This window comes from Macaca fascicularis, chromosome 1, assembly GCF_037993035.2.
Source record: "Macaca fascicularis isolate 582-1 chromosome 1, T2T-MFA8v1.1".
Lineage (NCBI taxonomy): Eukaryota > Metazoa > Chordata > Mammalia > Primates > Cercopithecidae > Macaca > Macaca fascicularis.
In genome coordinates, this window is record NC_088375.1 from 102749337 (window position 1) to 102758821 (window position 9485).

Genomic DNA, 9485 nt, shown 5'->3' on the forward strand with positions numbered 1-9485 from the left:
TTCCTAGTCTGACTCTATTCCTTGGACCATACTTTGAACAGCATTACTTGGATATGAAGATTTAAGTTGCATAGTTAGTTCTGCTTTTCACATTTGGCTAATTTAAATATTAGAACATACCATTGACTTTACTTGGTGCTTGTTTATTACATGTATTTGTTTTGGGAAAGGCAGTCTTATGCAGTTGGTCTTTTGATCCACAATAGGCTGTAGAACAATGGTCACTGTTCCTTACCAAGAGACAAACAACCCACACAGCCTGTATTAGTCTTATCGTCTTATGTGGGATTATCTTTCCCTGTTGCAGACCCATTGAGGCTTGAGGGAGCATACCTCTTTCTTCCACCATGTGAAAACATGGCAAAAGGCACAATCTTTGAAGGAAAAAACATACCCTTACCAGACACTAAACCTGCTGGTGGCTTGATGTTGGACTTTCCAGCCTTCAGAATTGTGAGCAATGAATGTCTGTTGTTTATAAACCACCTAGTCTAAGGTATTTTGTTACAGCAGATTGAACATACTGAGACAGAAATTGATACTGAGAAGTAGAGTGCTGCTGTAATAAACACATAAAATTGTGGAAGCAGCTTTGGAATTGAGTAGTAAGTAGAAACTGGAAGAGTTTGGATGTTAATGAAAGAAAACGCCTATATTGCTGTGAACAAAGTATTAAGTGTGATTTCTGTGAGGGCTCAGAAGAAGAGGAGAGCTGTAGACAAAGCCTCAGTCTTCTTAAAGATTACCTAATTGATTATGATCAGAAGAATATTGGCAGAAATATGGGCAGTAAAGGCTACTCTGATAAGATCTCAGACCACAATTTGGAAAACATTATTGGAACCTGGAGAAAAAAAATCCCTGTTATAAAATGGCAAAGGACTTCACTAAATTCTATTCATGGCTTAGTGTTCTGTGGAAGGCAGAACTTACAAACAATGAAAAAAAAAATTTGGTGGAAAAATCTCTAAGCAAAGTGTTGGGATGTAGTCGGGCTTGGTATGCTTACAGTAAAATGTGAAAAGAAAGGGATAAAAAGATAGAATGTATAATCAAAAGAGAAGCAGACATTAAAGATTGGGAAAATTCTCAGCCTGGCTATGTTGTAAAAAATAGAAAAGATAGTTCAGGAGAGGACACCAAGGATGTGGTCAAGAAACCTTATAATAAGGAGACCAGTATGAATGGGCAGAAGCCTGGCGATATTAAGACAATGGAAGAATGATCCCAAAGGCATTTCTGAGATCTTCAGAGCTGCTCCAACCGTCACATGCCCAGAATGCCAGGACCTTGGGGGCAGAAAGATTTCAAATCTCTCTGCACTCCACAGCAGAGTTCTTTGGCAATCCAGCTATGGCTCAAGTGGGCCCAGACCACTCCACCAAAGTGCACAAGTGATAAATCTTGGCAGCATCCTATGGTGCTAACTTTTCAGGTGCACATAATTCAAGGGCTGCGGGGACATAACTACATCCAGCTATATTTCAAGGGATGCTCCATAGGGTCTTAAATCCCCGGCTGAGAACTGCCTAGCTACCTGACCAGGAGAAGGTCAACTAAATGACTGAACTATTAAAGGATTGTCTGTGTGTGGACAAGAACTATGGCAGCATCTTGCTGCCTGTGAGGAAAAAAATATATGCTAATCATGTAACAAATGATCTTTTAAAACAAAATATAAATTAACTCTCCTGCTGATGACACTTGTGGCCAATAGGTAGCCTACTACCTATCAGGACTGAAAATGGATGTTCATCTTGGATATAAAAATTTGATAAGATCCAAGAGATGATCCCAGAAAATGCCAAGATTAAGGACACTGTATAATATGGTGGCTCTTGCTAATGGGCTCACATCATCCAAAAATAAGGACAAATTAACCAAAGACTAAGACCTGCCTGAATTTGACAGATTGACCACATCAAACCCATGGCCCCTAGCCACAAGTACTGATGGTGCCTTGCCACTATTGACACCTATTCAGGCTATGATATTGCTATTACAGCCCAAAATGTGGATGATAGAATCACCATAGCCCCCTTTGAAAAACACTGTGTCATGTTTATAGATAACATATGAGAATTTACTCTGACCACAAAATATCTTTCACTGCCCAAGCAAAACAACCGTGGATGCACTCTCATAAAATGCAATGGGCTTATGATGTGCACTCTTACTTGCAAGTCAATGGAACCATCAAACAATGAAACAGTAGACTGACTGTAACAACTAAAAATAGGACAACAAATAAGGCTTGCTAGTGGAGTGGTACCCACATCTGGCTAGGACAGCATGGACACTAAACACTGCACTCCATTGCAAGGGGAAGACGATACTGCAATGCATGTTGGGAAACACTGAGCTTGGTGTTTGATATGGCGGATGTCATGGTAGATCAGGCAACCATTTGACTAGACTGTTTATTAGTCTATTTTCATGCTGCTGATAAAGACATACTCGAGACTGGGTAATTTATAAAGAAAAAGAGGTTTAATGGACTCACAGTTCCACATGGCTGGGGAGGCCTCCTAATCATGGTGGAAGATGAAGGAAGAGCAAAAGGACTTCTTATGTCGTAGCAGGCAAGAGAGGACTTGTGCAGGGGAACTCCTCTTTATAAATCCATCAGATCTCGGGAGACTTATTCACTATCATAAGAACAGCATGGGAAAGACCCGCCCCCATGCTCCAATTACCTCCCACCAGGTCCCTCCCACAACATGTGGGGATTAGGAAAGTTACAATTCAAGATGAGATTTGGGTGGGGACACAGCCAAGCCATATCAGGCTTGGACTTCAAAATCTCAAACTCAGTATTCCCAGCCATTTTTTTTTCCTTTTCTTTCCCCTTACAGTGCAAGTCTTAGAGATGATTTGCAGTTCAGGTTGCCACTGTACCCTAAATACCACCTCTCTGACTGTAATCTGAAGGCAATACTTACTCCTGGGGTCCTCCTTTTTATGGGATTGTACTGGGGTGGGCGATGGAACCCAGGAGTGTCAGGGTGCTAAGATCACTCCAGAGGCACTGGGAAATCCAATTCTTCCATTCTCGTGGGTGACTTTAACCAACATGTCAAGTTTGTGCAGGGTGTGACCTTCCTTTCTGGACTGGATATTCAAGTCCAAAAGATCTGGATCAAGTAATAAGGACAATGAGCGCCCACAGAGATAGTAGCCTCAGGACTGGAACAGATAGCCTGGGTTGTAATTCTTGGACATCTAGCACCCAACTAATAGACAGGAATGCCTCCAGCCACTGGAAGTACCAGAAGCAGGTAGTCAGTAGGGATACTAATCTCTCTCCCATTTGTTCCTTAATAATACCCAGTGTGTTATGGATATAATAATGTAGTTGGAGTGCCTGGATTGACAACACATTAGTGAAGCTCAGCCCAGCAGTAGCAGCAGGTGGAAATTTGAAGAGTTGGATCTGCCACACATGTGTTCAGAACGTTTTCTCTGAATTTCCTCAAATAGTCTATGTGTGGCCCATCACCAGCCTGATAGGATTTCCAATGGTCATCAGAGGTTCCAGTTGAAGAGTGACACCCTCAGTGCAGTTCAAATATGCAGGGCACCCAATATTCCATGCATGAAGCTTACCTCTTCCACAGACATAAAATCAGAGGTTAAAAAAAAATCAAAGGCAAATTAAACATCACAGATAGCATGGGAAGGTCCATACATTGGACAACTTTACCCTGCCACCTAACTCATGGCTAAATCAAACAAAGCTTTGTATAGTTGGACTACAGACTCTTGACACAACTGCTCCCTGACCAGCTTTACACATGCTCCCCTGGATTATATGTTCCTCTGTGGGGCATACTAGACTTCAGAGTGCCTGTCACCCTCACATGGGCATGCTGCTTGGGAATGTGAGGATCTCAGGGGCTTTTTCAAAATGACACTGAATTGGAAGGATCCACATTTCTGACACATCACAGGGTTGCCTGAGACACTCTGCCAGGTGGACAAACTGACAGCTGGCTCTATTCTACTGTCTGTGTCCTCAGATCCAACATAGGCATACAGATCCTGGAAAAACAATACACAATTTGCCATGGACTGTGGTGGAGTTAGTTAACACTACTGCCTGAGCCATCTAAGAAAAAAGGTCACTAAATTCACTAGCCAAGGGGGTGATGGATAACTGAATTGCCCTCAGTTATCTGCTGGCAGAACAGGGTGTTAGTTGTGTTATGGTCAACACAGCTTCCTATATGTATATTAATAGTTTAGGTAGGGTAGAAACCAACCTGAATAGCCACACTCAGTGAGATGCTTGTCAGCAATGTATCCACCCAGACTCATTTTTTACCTCTTTGTTTACCTTAATCCAAGTACTTGGGATTTCTGATGAGAATCGTTCTCGTGGTTTTGTTTGGTTCCCCTATCGACTCTGATAAAGTGCTCTTTCAAAATAAAAGAGGCTCTTTGAGCAAACTGCATCTGCACAAATTGTTCAGGGGCTCCATGGGACCCAACTACACCTCCAAATCAAGGTGGGTGATTTGATATATTTTATCTGCTGTTTCAGTGGCCAGACAAGAGTTGGGATGGGCTGCAGGGAAAGGCTGTCTTATGCATGTGGTCTTTCAACTCCACGACTGGGGCACATAAGAATGGGCCTTAGGCCTGGAACATTTTCTTACCAGGAGACAAAGAGCCACCATAGCTTTTGCCAAGCTTATTTTCTTGTGTGGGAAAATCTTTCCCTATTTCAAACTCAACGTGTGCTCCTCCATTTTGCTTCAGTGTGCGCATAAATGGCCCACTATTGTAGCACACTCCCAGCTTTCAGTATTTCAGGCTCCAAGAAGAAAAAGAAAATATCCTTCTACTGCAGCACAAGAGTATACAGGCCAACTGCCCTGTGCGGGCTGCCAGGAGGGACCCATAGGCCAAGAGGGACTGACACACACTATTGAAAGTGATTTTGCTCTGTCTCTTTTCTATGTAAGTAAAGTGTTATCCTATCCAGGACCTGACTGTGTTGTGTTTTTCATGGAAACTCTGACATCAAGATGCATTGAGCAGAAGCGTTTGGGTTTCTATTCCTGATGGTTGGCATGGTGATGATCTTTGCTACTCTCCATGTCGTTGGAGTCCCCCTCCAACAATGGTAACTGGTGCACAGTGTTCTGTTTAACAATGACTATTTATGATTAATTGTAGGACCCCTTTTTCACTTAATAATTATATAGATAATTATTGCTGATAAACAATCTCCCTGTATTGGTTTCAATACATACATTTTCGTGATTACTGTGCTTACTATTTCCTCTTTAGTCTTGCCTGCTTATGCAAACAAATATGCATATAAATAACCCATAATTAATAGAATGGTATATTAATAGAATGGTATATACTATATATATAAAAAACACTACCATTTATTAAAATCAATAAAAATTAAACATACTATAACACTCAAACAAATTTGCTTGGAAACTCAATATTTTTATTTCATATTTTAGAATGGTTGTTGTTTACCTGAAGAATGTTGGTAATCTAAATTTTTTCCTGACACAAGAAATGGAACCAACTACCTCCCTTGGTGGAATTTCTCTTTTCTTTAAATGTATAATCAGGGCACTGGGGAACATACATATGATACGTAGTGGTAAGCAAGGCACTTACATTAAGAGTAACAGAAATTGAGAATATATTTTAGGTATTTTAACAAATTGAGTTTCTGTTAATCCTTTGCAACCCATGTAATTTCATTTACTGCTATGACTTACCTAGCTAATTTGGCCAATCAACCAAAACTGAAGGGAAAGTTGCTAACAGATTCTTCACTGAACCCCAACAGTTGGGTGAGAGTCAGAATCTGATGTTATTGTACATAGAGGCTTTAAGAACACAACACAAGCCAAGCAACTTCTGGAACTGGGTATCAAATGAGTCAAAGAATGGAAGCATAGCCCATACCCCATGTCTCTGTATGGAGCATCCCTACATAAAGCCATCTGAGGACTGGGCAGAAGCTTCGGAGAAATAGGTGGTAGCTACCCTTGGAATAAAAATCATCTTTTTGCCATGGGTACCAGCAGTTATGAAGCTGTTCCAAGCAACCCTGAGAACAGCAGACAGTTGGCAAAGGAAAGCATGAACTGGAGAGGAATAAACAAAGCAGGTGTTATTTGATAACTGATGCTGAAAGACTGGGTTGTGAGCACAGGTGAGGCACACTTTTAGTGGGGATAAGTTTGTACTAGTGAAGATAAGCAGATTGGGATCACCATAATTTGAGTGTAGATATAATCATGTCCCATTTTGTAGTCACAGATGGCAAACCCAGGTGACACTTGTGTTTAAGAACTCATCTCCTTTTGCTAACCACTGTATTAAGGTAGAATTGACATGTAAAAAGCAGTTAATGTTTAATGTATATAATGCAATGAGTATAGAGGTAAGTATACACCTATAATAATCACCACTATCAAACCATAAGTCTCTTCACACCCCCTTTATTAGTAATAGTAATGTTTTGTGTATGTTGTAACAACACTAAACACAAGTTCTCTCTTAGCAAATGTTAAGAATGCAATACAACATTATTAGTCATAGGCACTGTGCTGTACAGTAGATCTCCAGAACTTATTTATCTTACGTACTGAAACTTTGTGCCCATTGACCACAATCTCTCCATTGACCCCTCCCCTTAGGCCCTGACAACCACTATTCTACACTCTGCTTCTCGGAACTCATCTCCTTTTACCTAACAACCATTATACATTTATTTAAAACCCTGCAATGGCTTTTAATCACTGTACAATAGCCTCTAAGGCCCCTTTGCGATCTGACTCCAACTCACTGGCCTCATTTCCTATGTTCCCTACCACTTACTCCAATTCATCTGCACTGGAATTCTCACAGGTTTTAGAAAACAGCCATTACAATGCCACTTTTCTTTGTAGTTCCTTTGACTGAAATGTTCTTACCCCAGATACTGCATGACTTGTTGTTTGTTCTTGCTTTAGTTCCCTTCTCAAGGGCCACATTCTCAGAGTGGCCCATTCTGTCCACAAATTTTGAAATAATAAATAATTTCTCTCTGATTCCTTTCCCCTGATTCAGTTATTAATCTTAATATGTCATCACCTTAATATAATATTTTTGTTTACTTATTATCTGTCTTTCCAGTCCCTCCACTACCAATGTAAATTCTGTGAGGACAGGGTAATTTATTTTTGTGTCTTTAATGCTTTTCATTACCATAATAGCATTTATCACATAACAAGCTTCCAACAGTTATTTAGTGAATGTTTAGTGTCATAGTTAAAGCAGGAATTTTGGAGCAAAATTGCCTACATACTTACTAATTATGTGACTTTTGTCTCCTCATATATAAAATGGGAATAATATTATATGCTCAGGATTGATAAGAAGATTACATGAGTTAATATTTATAAAGTATGGAGAAAAGTGCCTGGCCTACAGCAGGCCCCATTCAAATAACTTTTATTATTCAATCAGCTTTAACCGTAAAACAGATACTTCTCTTATTTGCTATAATAAGAGCTCATGCTCAATATGTGATCATTATTGCATTATTGATAATGGGATTAGTAATTTGCATTACATTTTTGGCAGTGGGGTTCACACATGGGTCAGGATCAAGGAAGAGGGAATGGAACATAAGACAACTTATAAAGAAAGCTTTGATAACTTGCTATTCAGGAAGAATAATGAAGCAAGCAGAAGAAAGTTTGGTCTTGAGAAACTAGTAAGATAATGGAACCAGTTACATAAGGAAGTGAGAAAGAGAAAATGGTTAATGAGGAAAGATTATGAATTAATTCTAATTCCTTAAGAGTAAAGTCGAAGTTTTAAAACTCTATAGGTACCTTCTATGCGTAACCTGAAAAAGAAGTCATGTGCCTTTAATGATACCTCCTCCTCCTCTGAACACTAGCTCCAGAGCAGGTGCTGCATAAACATCTTTCTTCATTTGCAGGTGGTACACTTGGAGGCCTGGACCCCTGTTTCAGTTTATGTTGTTCCACTTATCAAGTCTTCCATATCCTCAGCGTACCTCATTCATTAGGTAGAAGACAGCAGACAGGTTAGGTCATGGTTTATCCAGGGCATGTGGATACTGCACTGTTCTGGGCTTTGGCCCTAGCATATTCTGATTCCACCAGTCCCACCGCATCCTCCCTCAAACAATAAATGCTATTTGTAGAGAAATTTAGCAACCATCAAGAATACCCCCTCCATCTTTTTCCAAAACTACCTACTCTCATTCCTACTGTATTTGTGTTCACAACAGAATGCAGAAAGCTCCAGATGTGTACTGTTAGCAAAGCAGATTACCTTCTTTGTTCTATAGTTGGTGGGAATGGAAATTGGTATCCTTAGCTTCTGAAAAAAAACTACCCTGGTCTTCTAGGGTAAGTCTCATGTCCCAGAGTTTCAGCCAGAATGAAGCGGTTAATAGTACTAGGTAACATCTCTGTCTCGGGGCAATTTAGCAACATGTTTTGCTCTTAAGTACTCCATTATCCAGGAGTTATAATGAAATTATCTGGCCCAAAGGTTTACCACAGTATATGGAAGACCCACAGCTTCTTTGACACTATTACGGACTGATATTTAAACTCCCTCAAGTCCTATTGAGCTGATACTTCTTATAACAAAATTATTTGTTCTCAGGCTCTCTTTTTGACCCTTCTATGTCAATTTATGGGGAAGGAGGATGTATATGTGCAGGCAGCCCAGATCTATGGTCTCCAGGAGGTATAACTAGTGCCTCACCCAAATATATACCCACTTCTCAGCTAAAGGGCCTTGTGAAAAATTGACTTTGAATGCATTAAGGTACTTTGTTCAAGAACCTGGAGCTTCTTAAAAATCACTGTAGACAACAGTCATCTGTCCCTAAGCGGTTCCACGGGGATCACCAAAATACAACAGAAGAAAAAAAACAAAGTGGCACTTGAGATTAACTGGGGTTGCTACTCATAGTACAGAGAATTCTGATCTGGGGTCTCCTCCCTTCTTACTAAGCTTTATCTGTATCTTAGATTGTTGGCGGACTTATAAAGGTAATGACTTGAAGGAAAGAGAGAACTTGGCTCTTGCCTTCAAAGAGTGACCATTTTACCATCTTTGCACAGTATCTATGATTCACCTGGTTTTTTTAGTGACACCAGCACTTTGGAAACATATCAGTACCTGAAAATCTATGGCCTATCAGATAAGACACTGGTAAAAATCTCTTCTGGCAAGTCAAAGTTTAATCCCGTTTTTTCACTCAACGAAACTTTTTAAAATCACCCACTATATGTCAGGCTATAATCTAGGCACTGAGATACAAATGTGATCAAGATGGATAAAATCTAGGATATTATAGTGCTCACATTTCAGATGAAAAAGACCATGAAGACATAAAAAGGTAATTTCAACTAAATTAAGTATTCAAAATAAATTTGACTAGTATATGACTGAGATGGAGTGTGCTGCTTAGGCTA